The sequence below is a fragment of the Lissotriton vulgaris genome, chromosome 7 (assembly GCF_964263255.1).
Source record: "Lissotriton vulgaris chromosome 7, aLisVul1.2, whole genome shotgun sequence".
NCBI classification, from domain to species: domain Eukaryota; kingdom Metazoa; phylum Chordata; class Amphibia; order Caudata; family Salamandridae; genus Lissotriton; species Lissotriton vulgaris.
The window spans coordinates 198,329,525-198,338,425 of record NC_141695.1 but is presented as its reverse complement, the minus strand read 5'-3'; the positions used below and the strand labels follow the sequence as shown (position 1 = coordinate 198,338,425).

Sequence of the window (8,901 nt, the reverse complement as noted above, 5' to 3'; positions counted from 1 at the left end):
ATTCCTGTAACCGCACTGGGAGTCCAATGTAACGCCCACACAAAATCTTCCAGTTCCTTTTTCCATTCTAGCCCATTCACCAATGACAACTCTACATTATCCTTGATTACACAATTGCACATTTCTACCAAGCTGTTAGTCCTGGGATGGTACAGGGAGGACGTCACATATTTCAGGGAGAGGGGTAAAAGAATTTTAAAAAGTACCTCCTCGTTGCATTTCACCGCTCACTCCATCTTCGTCTCAGGAACAGAGCACCCAGAAAGCACCCAGACTCCCCTGAGGCAATCACAACGCTGCAGTGCAGTGTTGTGATTGGTCTGAGTGCAGTAGTTCAGCGCTCAGCCAGGGAATGGGAGTGCGCTTGAATGTTTGGCCAGCCCCAGAGGGCCGGCTAAACATTCATGCGCACTTTAGGTATTGCAAACCACTCCTCTCTTCCTCTGCTCTGTCAGCAGAGCAGCCCCGCTCCGTCCCACCTGCAAAGCTGCCGCCACAAGGAAACAATAAAATTATAATAGCTTGGGGTTATTATCATTTTATTTTTCCTTTAGTGACACTGCTTAAAAGCAGTGGGCCGACACTCCTCCGCCTTGGAGGAGGAGCCGCCACTGCACCATGCGTAAACGTGACCAACAGTCATCAACCATATTTTTTTTACCCCTGGTATGTACTCCAGCTTTGAGGATACAGAAGTCTTAATTAACAAAGTAACCCATTGGCTTAGGGTGGAGCGAAACTGTCTTTCAGTGGTTAAATTGGACATTGTGCATTCAAAAATGTGTTCATTTAACACATCCCTATGCTTTTATATACAAATTATCTTGTGTTCAAATCCCATACATTTTGAATTGCACACTTGCCACCTTACTGGGGCTAAACCATTGGGAATAAATCTGAAAGCATTCCCTCTATCCACGGTTACAACCAGAGGGCTTACTAGAAATGTGTCCAGCTCTCCTCCTCTTGATATAACATCCCCCATGCCCATTGTCACATCAAATTTGGTGGAAATCGATTGACTAAGGAATAAAGGAAAATAGAATCCTTGTTTGTCCAATGAGAATATAACCTGTGAAGTAACCAATGTAAATTCAAAAGTGATCATCAATGGTAATTGTATTCTATCTGTGAACAACAACGGTTCAAGTCCGGATGTTGACCAGACGCGTAATCTCTGATGAATTATTGTACCATAGAAAATGCACTTGTTCAGCTACGTCTAGCCAATTTAGATAACATTGGGGAGAGGATATAGCCTTATGGCTAGAGTGGTCGACCTCGAAACTGGGGAACCGGATTCGAGTCTTGGCAACGACGTTCAACATCCTGTGATTCTGGGCAAATCACTTAGGGCCAGATGTAGGTAACCAAATACCGGTCTGTAACGGCCGAAAATACCGAATTTCGGCCGTTACCGACAGGTATTTGGTATTTGAGATGTAGGGGACAGAAAATCGTCCGAATCTGTAAATTTACCAATTTGGTAAATTTACCGAATCGGTAAATTTACCGAATCGGTAAATATACCGAATCGGAAACGTTTCCGAATCGGTAATTTTACCGAATCGGTAAATAAGAAATGGTAAAAATGAAGTTTGAGATGTAGGTAACCTCTAAAATGCAGAATTTGCATGAAATTCGGTATTTAAGAGTCGGTATTTACAATGGATTGATATCAGGTGGTAACCAGGTGCAGGCCATAAAAAAGGGCCCAAAATGCAACAGTTTGACCAGAATGGCAGCATTCTATGTGATTGCGAGGCGGCTACGGATCCAGGCAGAAGGAGAGAGGGAATGGAGAAGAGAGGAGCAGGTTTACAGGCAGAGGATCACCATATTCCAACAGACTGAGGCAGAGATCCTACAAAGGTACAGGCTAGACCCCCAAACCATCCTGGAGCTAATCAGGGACCTCCACCCACTATTGGAGCACCCAACCCCAAGGGCCCATGCCATCCCACCCCATGTGCAGGTGCTCTGTAGCCTACACCTATGGGAGCTACCAGAGTGTCATTGCATCGATAGGTGGGGTGTCCCAGAGCTGCCTGTCCTGGTTTTTCAGAAAATTTCTGGACGCCATGTTGCAGAGAATGCATTTTTACATCAGCTTCCCTGCAACGCACGCTGAACTGGTCAGGACGAAGACTGACTTTTATCAGATGGCGCATTTTCCCAATGTCATTGGCTGCATTGATGATACCCACATCCCAATATGCCCACCTGCTGCCACAGAGTACATTTATAGAAACAGGAAATCCACACACACCATAAATGTACAGGTAATCTGTGATTCCAAATTTATCATCACGGACATAGTTGCCAAATTTCCCGGGAGTACCCACGACTCCTACATCTTTCAGAACAGTGGCATCTACTCACGGCTGACAGCGGGGGAATTTGGCGAAGGCTACTTGCTAGATAATACACTGTATGAATCTCCCTTGATACATATTGCAGCCGTATGTGGATATGTGCATGTGAGTAATGTATTTCTATTCTTACAAATAGGAGACAGTGCATATGACCTTCGGTCCTTCATCCTCACACCCTACCTCAAACCTTCAACACCCAGCCAGAGGAGGTACAACAGGGTACACAAATCCACCCGGAACATTGTGGAGCGCACCTTTGGACTGTGGAAGAGCAGGTTTCGGTGCCTGCACAAGAGTGGAGGGGCACGCCAGTACACACCAGTGACCTGCTCCAAAATGATTGCAGCCTGTGCAATGTTGCACAACCTTGCAGTTAAGAAGGGCACTGAAGTGGAATTATCAGATTTCGAGGACCATAATGATGACCAAGCTCTGCCTGACCCACACACAGCTGGACATGCAACACCAACAGATGGCAGACACAGACGGGAAGAGATCACACACAACTTTTTTTAAGTAAGTAAAGAGACACAGACAGGTGGAGTATGTACCCAACGTAGTTTAATTTTGTCACTACGCAGGTTTCTAAGGCACAAATGTGCAACACAAAATTTGAACTTTCCAAATTGTATGTCCTGGGTCACTTCCCCATAATATTAACTGTTCATTTGCGTCCACGCTTAGTAGTGTCAGGTGTATGTGGCTCACTGTGTTCGCTGGGCGTTTGGGCTGTAGCCTCACCTTGTCGCCTGCTGCTCCTCCTTGTCTCTACACCAAGGGTGCTTGCCATGCTGCTCCTACTTGTGCTCCCTTCACTCTCTGGCACATCAATAGCAGCAGTTTGTGCTGTTTGAGCATTTATTAGCGCCTCAAGAGCACCGGTCATCCTGGCTATGCCCCTTGTCACCTCATTGCTGTTTTGCGTCAAACCCTCCTGACTGTTTATGCTTCGCCTGCATAGCAGGGATGTGGCTCTGGCCAGGCGGTGAATTGCTTTGTTGTGTTGATGTGCACGCTGCTTCTCCCTGCACCTTGATGCTATTTCTGTGTCCAGTTTGGTACACAGTAGCTGCACCGATTGTGGCATTTCATGTATCCCTGTAGCCATGTTCTTGTTCACATCCACCAGTTCCCTAATGCCCTTTCCTATTTCTTCCATATTGCTATTCAGGTTGCGCATTTGGCTTTGACAGGACATGATGGCCTTTCCCTGCATCCTCTGGATCTTCACCATGCTCCCCTCCAGGCCTTGGAACACACTGGACCCCTGCCCATGTGCACCTACACTCCTTTCTTGGACTCTGCGGCATCTTGTGCTACTACGGACAACCTCTGCACTGGACTGCAGTGTGGCAGAGATATCATCTCCAGGCAAGGTGTGTGTGTCTTCCACCTCCATTTCACCAGCAGGTGTCTCCATTTCTATCAGTGGGGCAACGACATGCCTCCTGCTTGGTTGTGCTGCAGGTGTTTCAACATGCAGTGATGCTTGCATATCTGGTGAAGACATTAACAGAGGGGACTGTGAAAGTCGCGGGATGCCTGCAAATCTTGAGTGATTTCAGGGTCTTGCGAAGGTGGCTGGCTACTCGGAACACCTGTGTCCTGTGATGCACTGGGACCTGGCTCCTGACTTTCATCCCTCTTGGGTGCAGTGCCTTCAGTCTCCTGAGACCGCCTTCTGGATGTGTGACCTGTGGACATATGAGCGTATATCAGCTAGCGCAAATGTCTCACAGTCACTACAATTAAATCTTTTCTTTTTAAATTGCACAATATACATGTTGCCTGCCCTTCATTATGTCAGCAATCATTTGCCTAACTTGGTGGTTGCTGTGCTGTATGACATGGTCTTTCATTAACTGACTACATGTACCATGATGCATTGCTACTGTATAGTGCTGGAACACCTGGACTGGGGTCATTTAGCTTCAAGGGGTGAGGGAAGGATGAGGGTGTGAGGGGGATTGCTGTGCATGCATCTTACCTTTTCTGCTTGCAGCTTTGGCTGAGCTGTCCACTTCTCCCACTCCGCAGACGCTTTCTGGCTCTAGGGTCGAGGCCACCATCTCCTCCAGGTCAGTGAGGGGGGTGCTGTGTTCTTTCCTCCACCAGTTTTCGATGCCTGCTTATGGTGGTCTGCCAATTTCTTTTTTGTGAGGCTCCTCAGGTCATAGAACCTCTTTTTCAAGTCCTCTGTGTCTCTGGTGGTCACTCCCACAGCATTTACTTTGTCCAGTATATCCAGCCAAATCTTCCTTTTGGCAGATTCAGCCACAGTGAGGGACTCCCTGCCAAATAGTTTGTGGGGCACCTTCACCACCTCCTCCACAAGGACCTGTAGCTCCATGCTGCTGAATTTCAGCTTTCTCTTCCTCTCTGGCTGCTCTGTGTCTTTGCTGGTTGCCATTTTACAGGTTTTAAACTGCACAAACTCTTTCTGCTGCTGCTCCCAATCTCTCTGCTCCAAATGCCTCTCCAGAAGCTTCTAATTAGTTGCAGCTGCCTGTGTAGCCGCTTCCTGGTAGGGAGGGGGAGGGTGGTAGCACCTGATTGGCTGTTTTCTTAAGTTTCACTTTTGCTTGCTTTCCGATTCGAAATTTACCGAATCGGTATTTACCGAATCGGTATTTCCCATTTATTTATTGCTATGGGCCTTGGCCCATAGAAATGAATGGGAAATACCGATTCGGTAAATACCGATTTGGTAAATACCAATTCGGTAAATTCCGAAAGTCCGATTCCGAATTTTACCGAATCTGTAAAAAACACCACATTTTTACCTACATCTCGTTTACCGATTCATTAATAACGAATCGGTAAAATTCGGTATTTAAGAATCGGTAAATGAGATTTACCTACATCTGGCCCCAAATCTCCCAGTGCCTAACAAAAATGAATGCGTCCATCTGGAACACAACTGGTGCTCATGTAAAGCTCTCTGATACCCGATGTCTCAGGTATAGTTTGCGCTATATAAAACTCTAAAACATTTAAGATGGTGGGAGACACACGATTACCCCGCATAATAAGATAAATAGAAATGCAACTGCATGTTTAGATGAGACACTTTGCTCCCATTACCAACTTGGACCTGTGTGCATAAATAATCAATGTCCATAACAATTATTATGCTATTATCGTGGAATGTAGCTGGGTTAGGTTCAAAGTTGACTGATCCTGAGTGGGTGTCGTTTTTTGAAGAACAAGATGTGCATGTTCCAAGAAACTTGAGCCACAGGGAAAGTGTTTATAGATGGGTTTACCACCTTAAGTGAAGAAGCAAATCCTGCTGAGCAAATTGGGTGAGCAATTGGGGGCGTCACAATTTTAGTTAGAAATTGTTGCAACAGTTCACTCACATTAATGGAGATAGACTGACCTGACTTAATGGGGATTATCGCGATTCTTGCCACATATGTCTCCCCTTGGATCTTATAAATATTTATGTTAGAATGACAAGGGTAATTGATAAATCATCTACTATATCTCTCGTGGAAGAGGTGTTTACACCCTACAGAAGGACACAAAAATCATAGTGGCAGGGGATTTTAATACTTCTTAGGAACCTTAGATATACTTAAATGAGATCATTGGAGAGGAAGATCAAAGCTGGGGAATCCCGTCACTAATAGGACGACCAAGGAAAACGTTCTCACCCTTCTATTCAAATTAGCCTCCCTAACGGTTAGCAGGGTACTCAGGGCATGTAATGGGCGTACCAATAGAGCACCAACATTTGAACATGTACCAGTGTTATAGATCATGTCCTTATAGATGTGAGGTTGTGGCCATGTTTGGTCGACATGATAGTGGTAACATGATCTGATAGTGACTACAATTCTCTGGAAGTAACACTTATGGGTGAATCCCTGAAGCGAGAAGTTAATACTTGCTACACCAAAGTTCCAGCTCTCTCTGCAACCAAAAATCGCTGCTATGTTACATGGCCCAACGTTACGTCACACCAAAACTATACTCACAGATTTATAGTTTATATGTTGTATGTCTAGCAGAATACGTGGGGCTTAGTGAAGCTGAGATTCCTTTCTTAAATATACACAAATAGTTGTTTGGGGAGGTGCAAAAGGTTTTTTATAAGGATATTTCTCACGTTAAACCAAGTTCAGTGAATTAGTCAAAGTGGTTTGACTAGGCATTGTGAGAAGTTGGCCTGATATGCAGTGCTCACTATTCTAGTGATCACTATGTATCATTCCAAACGACCCTTATTGATGATTGGTTGTAAGTCAACCTTATAGACCAGCTATCCTAGTAGCATGGACAAGAGCAGTCTTTAGGCTAAACTCTAGAGGGCGTGTTAAGCCAGCTGTTATACCATCACATATACCCCTTGAACACCAAGTGAAAGGACACCACACAAGTTGTTATGAAAATAAAAGGATATTTATTTAGAACACAACAACCCTGGACTCTTTATGAGGACAGGGTGCTAAGCACAATACAAAGCTCTTAAAGAAATACTGAAAGTCGCACAATTTACAAGAATGCCCGAGGGGCACGAAAAACCCTTTACTACAAAAGTGGAATGCGAAATTACTAACAGGTAAGTACTACTCTCAGAGACTTTAGAAATGCTGGGCCTACAATGCTGAACCCTTAGATTAGAAGCAGGAGGCCTAGGGACGTCGTGTGCAGAGTGGAAACTCTCACGCGCAATGCGGGACAAAGTCTATGGATACTAGTAAATGCAAGAGTTAGTGTTCTCGGGCGAACCCGACTAGGTAGGTCAAAAACGAAAGTGGATCTAGACACTTAGAGAGTGGATCTACGCTGGAGCACCGTGGTACTCGGTTTACCTAGCCCAGGGGCTGCGGCTGCATAGGGTTCAAGTGTCGTCGGGAATCCTCGTTGACGAACCAGGAGCCTGAAGTGGAAGTTGCTGGCAGGCGACCAGTGAAGATGTTCCGGGCTGATCCAAGGGCTGGATCAGTGAAGAAGGATACCTGTAAGCAGAGGGGACCAAGTTCTGAATCACTAGCCAGTGATTAGGTGGGCACCAGGATGGCACCGGACGAGGTCACTCAGCCAGGTGAAGAGGTGACACTGGATTCTGCTGCTGCACGGACCAGGGGCGCTGATTTCGACCAGGCTGGAGGTCTGCGAGCTGTCCCACGTCGGATGTCTGCTGCTGGCGATGCTGGATCCGGTGAAGGAGGCAACAAGCCTTGGCTACGGCAAGTCCACGTGGCGACACAAAATGGCGTCTTGGGTGGACCAGAAGGGTCAGAGGAAGGTCCTCTTCAGGAGGAGACTAGGGCCAGTCTAGAGGAGCTAGACCAGCGGTGAAACGAACGTAGGACGTCGTCTGGAGGGTCACTAGCCAACGGGCAAGAGACCGGACAACGTAGCAGCAACCCAGGAGCAAAAGGGCCCCACGCAGATCTAGTAGATGCTGGGGGGCTGGACTTCGGTGCTTGTGCTGCTTGGGGTTGGGGCTTCTCTTACCCCAGTGCACCCACTCGAGGGTCCCTCGGTGGTCGTGCTGGTTCAGTGTCGTGCTGGTTCTGATGATCGCCGGGTCCTCTGGTCTCGTCGCACCTATGATTCTCAGCTGTGCTGTAGAGGCAGGTTGAGGTCAGAGAGGGCAGGGAGTCCGGGTCTCGTCGAGCTGGGCAGTCTGGTTCCGGAGGAAGGACGTTTCAGCAAACCGCAAGATACTTAGGTGGTGCCTGCTGCTGCAGGGTGACTACTCCTTAGTCACAAGGGAGAAATCTTGAGAAGAAGTCTTGAGTTCCTTTCGTAGAAAGTAGTTTCAGGATTCAGAGATGATCTAATTTGCAAGGGTCCCCGCTCCTAGCTTTATTCTAAAGAAAGGGGCTGGTACGCGACTAGGTCCTGCCCATGGGTGGGACCAGGAAGGGGGGTGGTTACACCCCTCTCCCCTGTCCGGACTTTCCCCAGCTCAGGGGCTGGTGTGCTCCTGGAACTGGTTCAAGCCGGCATATGCACAGTGAGCACCGGGGTGCCACTTGCAGTCACCTTCCTATTCAGCCCTGCCTACCTAGGATACACAAAACCCTGTCTGGGATGGTGCTAGCACCGCCCCTGACAGGAAACCCTTTGTCCAAGCTCTCCTCGCTGGAAGGACTCCCAGCAGCAGGAGGTCAGACTTGTGTCTGTGGTGGCAGCATCCATTTTATGATGCTGAGGCTTGAGTTAACTTTAACCGGGGTTCACAGTTACATACATGTCGTGTTCCTCTAGAAGGGTGGAATGCTAACCCCGCCGCCAGAATTGGTGAGTGGTTAGTATTCCAATTCGTATGACACCTTACTCGACATGTTTTGATAAAGCGATACCAAAGTTGGCAAATAACCGCGAGGATTATAATGCACTTAAGAGTATATGGTACGCGTTATCATGGAACAGCTATTAGGACTTGGTTCCGCAAGCTGCAAACAAGCTCAGCTCATGCCAGAGCACCATCTCACATAATTTCAAGCACTCTGCCTTCAGGATTGTCAAGGCCTGCCATAGGAGTGACTGATAGGAATACATGTGT

The 8,901-nt window shown here is 47.1% G+C and overlaps 1 long non-coding RNA gene across 1 annotated transcript; it reads left to right on the top strand.

Moving 5' to 3' along the window:
* The first annotated feature begins 2,511 nt into the window (after window positions 1-2,511).
* Window positions 2,512-4,153, top strand: LOC147701182 (uncharacterized). The gene is made up of 2 exons (XR_015297438.1): window positions 2,512-2,891; window positions 3,547-4,153. It is a non-coding gene; the product is annotated as an uncharacterized LOC147701182 (long non-coding RNA).
* The last annotated feature ends 4,748 nt before the right edge of the window (window positions 4,154-8,901 follow it).